Raw genomic sequence first — 5,013 nt, 5'->3', positions numbered from 1 at the left:
TTATATATCGTCTTAGCTACTGAATGATTCAGTTCTCAAACTTAAATTGAATAACACAAAACAAATTCAGTAAAGACAGACACACATATTTATAGAACGAAATTGTTCTTGCTCATTATATCACAACAATCATGTGGAGTTCATTGTAAGATTCATATCTCGACCTATAGTCATGCAAAGACAACTCTAACATTGCTCTAACACTCCTCTTTCCCGAGGTATATTAATGACAAAGTTAAACTCATGGTTAATATCTAGTTTATAGCAAATGAGATTTATTGTTCTAGCAAGTGAAAAGTCAATCTTCACGATAATTCATGTTTCATTTCATTTCAATTCTTTTTAATTCATATAGCTAGTAATTGAATCAATAGAGACTTACAAGTTTCTTCATAGCAAAAGTAGATCTATAACAATTATGATTGTTGACACCATTCGTTGGGAGTTCCAATAAGATGGATGAATCCTCCATCTTTTCATAGTCTAGAGATTATTTACGGAGATGCATATTGTGTTCTCTCCTGTAAAGCCTGGCCGTTAACTGATGAGTGAAAATTCTCTTTGTTCCTACAATCACAAGTGTGTATTTATTTATAAGGATTAGGGTTAAAAGGGGAATAAAAAATTGCACATAGTAGCACATAAGTAATATATCAACATTTTAAAATTCTTTTTTAAAATAATAGAAGATTTTTAATAGCATTTCTCTTTTAATTCCAACTATTTCTCCTTAAAATTAGAAAAATATTATTTAGATTAATCTTTCTCCTTTTAAATTATTGTTTTTTTTAAAAAAAATAATAAAGATATTGGATATCATCTTTCTTCTAACTTCCAACAATTTCTACTTATAACTAGAAAATATGAAGAATTATTACACTCCCTAAATTAGCAAAAAATATTTGATATCTACATGTTTAACCAATGTAACCTGTATTCACAAGAATAGTAACTGTCTTTATACTCTTTTAAATTAGGAATGTTATTATACGGAAATATGTAGCAGTTTGATTTTTTTATGTATACACTATTTATTGGAAACTTACATAAGTATACAATATTAGAAAAAATATTTACCATTTATAGCAATAACATTTTTTTTCTTACTTGAACAGTTTAATACAATTATAATACATATTATAAGGAACAATTTATTATTCCCATATAATACAAGTTTTATTGAAGGATACTATATTTACCACACATTTTAATACAATTATAATATAATGTGTCAATTTCTTACCAAACAAACATAATTTATTTTTAAAAACAATTATAATACATATATATTGCATACATAATTCACTTTTAATACATATTGCAGATTTAAAATAGTATTGTTATACATTGCTATAAGTGATAATAAATAAAAGGTATCACTAAAATCAATAATTATTTATTAAAGGGTACTAATCCGAGTAACTTTTCCTTATTTAAATTGCAAGTTATTTTTGCCTACATTTATTTAACATATTGATTCAGTTGACGTATACTTATTTTAGTGTATTACTTACATAAATCTCATAGTATAAGACTTAAGTTACATCTTATCCCTACTTTTTTCTATTTTACAAAAATCCCTTAAAATATCAGTCGTTTGGCTACATAAGTTTTATCCGGATATATTAATTGTGATACATTATAAAACTTTGTCTATTGCGCTTAATATGAAATATTGACGTAAAATTGATTCCCCCCCCCCCCCACAAATCACGCAGAATTGATTTTCTTTCCCACAAATTATGCATAACTGATTGATATCAATTCATTAGATCACATCCGTAACAACTTCACAAATTCATAAATCAAATTATCATCTCCTCTATCAATTTGAAATCTTGAATCTCAAATCCGCCATTATTGATGATTGGACATAAGATTCACGATTTCAAATCATCAATTCGAAATCGTCGAGTATAAAAAAATTGTTCAAAGCATAACAAAGTGACAGAAACTTTTTTTGGTGGTTTTAACAAATGGGTCGAATCAATTTCCAAGAAATAATTTTGTAAATTCAATTGTTGAAGAAAGAGAAAGAGATACTGCTAAAAATGGAATTCAACACTAAAATAGGGTCAACTTTTTGTGCAAATGAAGAATACACCAGGTGCTCCAGTTACCAAATTCATGAAGTGAAGTTGAAGAAGGAATTTTTGATACAATAAATATGGAGAAACGAATTGAGTCCTACAGAATCAACAAATTAATTGTTCAAATTTCTTCTCCTTTTTCATTGAAGAATCTTTTAAACTTATCGACAAATTGTACTGATACAACAGAAACCTATCGATCTTGTTGATTATTCCACAGTATGACAAAGTGAGGTAAGGTATGAACGATACAAAAGTGATGGAATTATTGTTGGTTAAAATATTAATTTTTGTGAATCTCAAATCAGTCATTGCAGCTGAGTTAGAGATCGATGAATTGAGGAAAAATTTGAAGATCTGATACATCGTTGATGTGAAGAAACAAATATTGAATTTTCAATCTATCAACTATGTATTGATACAACAGACAAAAAGGTTGAAGAGATACATAGTTTTAATGGATCATCCATATCATTTATAATGTTGTGTAATCGTTTTCTGATTTATATTTCGAGATGGCTAGATTTATCAATACATTACCATATGTGTATCTTGTTTAAATTGATTGTATTTCTACTAGATACATTAAATAAGTAATTGTTACCTATAATATGTTAGATTTGAGATACATTACTGTGTGAATTGTGATAGTTGCCATGTATTAAATATATTTAGTATAAATTTGAATTTACATATCATGCAAAAAAAATTAGTACATGATACATTACTATTTGTGTATCTTATTTTGTTTGAGAAATATTGTATTTTATAAAAAGATACATTATACATGTAATTGTTGCCAATAACAATTTATAGTGAATTGATATGTATATGATACATGTAATAAAGTTTGAAAATTGTTGAATATGATATATATTGTGCAACATGTATATATCAATTCATTTGATACACGATACTTTATTTATAGAATATATATATATATCAATTCAGTACCTCAAAATCATGCGGTTAATAAACTCAAAAATTTCAAGTATCTTTGTTTCAATCTGATTTTGTAATCACACAATCAAATGTCTTCATGCATACACTAGAAGGAGAATATAAATGAAGAAATAAAATTGCAATAACTCAAATATTTGTATAATAGATCACTTTAGTTAATTAAGAACTTACCTAATTGTAAATTGTCTGATTATAAAACTTGAGCAAAAAACATATATATGAAACTTAAGAGAGTACTAACCAAAGGATTATGGGATGCTCGATTTGATAGATATTATATCCCTTTGAAGTTTTTCTTTATGATACTTTTGTTGCCCATTCATTCAATATATATTCTGAATTTATCATTTACAAATTAATTTGAATTTAAGATATATACGAGCCTATTAAATGAGAAAATAATAATTATAAGAATTTCAAAATTTGAGTTTAAAAAGTCTAATTAATGATATAGACTTCCTCATTCTTGCCATGTTTTTGGGTGAATTTTCTTCGATTACTCTATTCAGTATGCAATCACCACAATTATGTTATACCTTTTAAATATTTTAAATTTATTAATTATTTAACTTATAATGTTTTTATGTCATTTTTTGGTGTAATATTTTCTCTACACATACATTGCACATGTATGTTGAGTCGTAAAATAAATAATTCAGAAAAATAATTTTTAAGACAATTCACAAAAGGGCATGAAATTTTGTGAAATTTCTTCGACCAATAAATAATAAGAAGAAAGAAAACCTCAAGAGCACCACCACATGGCAAGTCTAATAAAAATTAATTGAAGATTTTTTCCACATAATTAGTTGTTGAGGCTTGAAAGTCTACAAATTATCAACAATAGGAGTACTTGAAAATGACAACTGATTTTATATTCAATTTAAATTTTTTTCAATCGTCTTTTTCGTTGAGATATTGATTCTTGTTCTTTATTCAACTTTACTATGAAGAATTGATATTGTTATTTCGAACATGAAATATAAAAAAACTTACTAGGTCAAAGTGCAAAAGAACAAAAAAATAAAAAAAGAAATTCAACGACAAAATTCAATTTTGAAGTAATCAAAGTCACAATCATTTAATCATTATCCTTTTCTTGTAAGAACACCGAATTGAATGTTTCTTTTCTTTTTTGTATTTAACCTCATCTTAGCTACTGAGTTATTTGCTTCTTAACTTTGAATTGAATAATACAAAACAAATTCTGTAAAGGCAGATACATATATTTATAGAAAGAAATAGTTCAGGTTCATTATATCACAAAGATTATGTTGAGTTCATTGTAAGATTCATATCTTGAAATCTTGACCTATAGTCACACAAAAATAACTTTAATTTTGTTGTAACACTTCTCTTCCCGATGTATATTTTAACGAAAAAGTTAACCCATGGTTAATACCTAGTTTATGGCAAATGAAATTCATTGTTCATGCAAATGAAAAACCAATCTTAACGATGATTCAAATAGAGTACATGTTTCATTTAATTTCAAGTTTCTTTTTTAATTCCTATATATAGTAATTGAATCAATAAATACTACTTCGGAGACTTACAGATTTCTTTATAGCGAAAGTAGATCAATAACAATCATGACTTTTGACAACGGAAATTCCCTCAAGATGGATGAATCCCCATTTTCATAGTCCAGAGATCATTTACGGAGATATATAGTATGTTCTCTCCTGTAAAGCCTGGCCGTCAACTAATGAGGGAAAATCATCTTTGTTCCTTCAATTATAATTGTTTATTTATTTATAAGGGTTTAGGGTTAGAAAAGAGGACAAGTTGTAACGACCTGTTTAGTCGTTTTGAGCAGCAGATTTTATTTCTGGAAAAACTGTGTGAGTCGACGGAACCCACGACGGACCGTCATGGGCACGACGGACCGTCGAGGGGGTCTCGTTCCAAAATAGTTAGAATTCTGAAATTTGGGTACTGAAATCGACTCTCTGAACTT

The sequence above is a fragment of the Solanum pennellii genome, chromosome 4 (assembly GCF_001406875.1).
Source record: "Solanum pennellii chromosome 4, SPENNV200".
Classification (NCBI taxonomy): Eukaryota; Viridiplantae; Streptophyta; class Magnoliopsida; order Solanales; family Solanaceae; genus Solanum; species Solanum pennellii.
The sequence above is the reverse complement of the archived record's forward strand: the minus strand, read 5'-3'. Positions refer to the sequence as shown.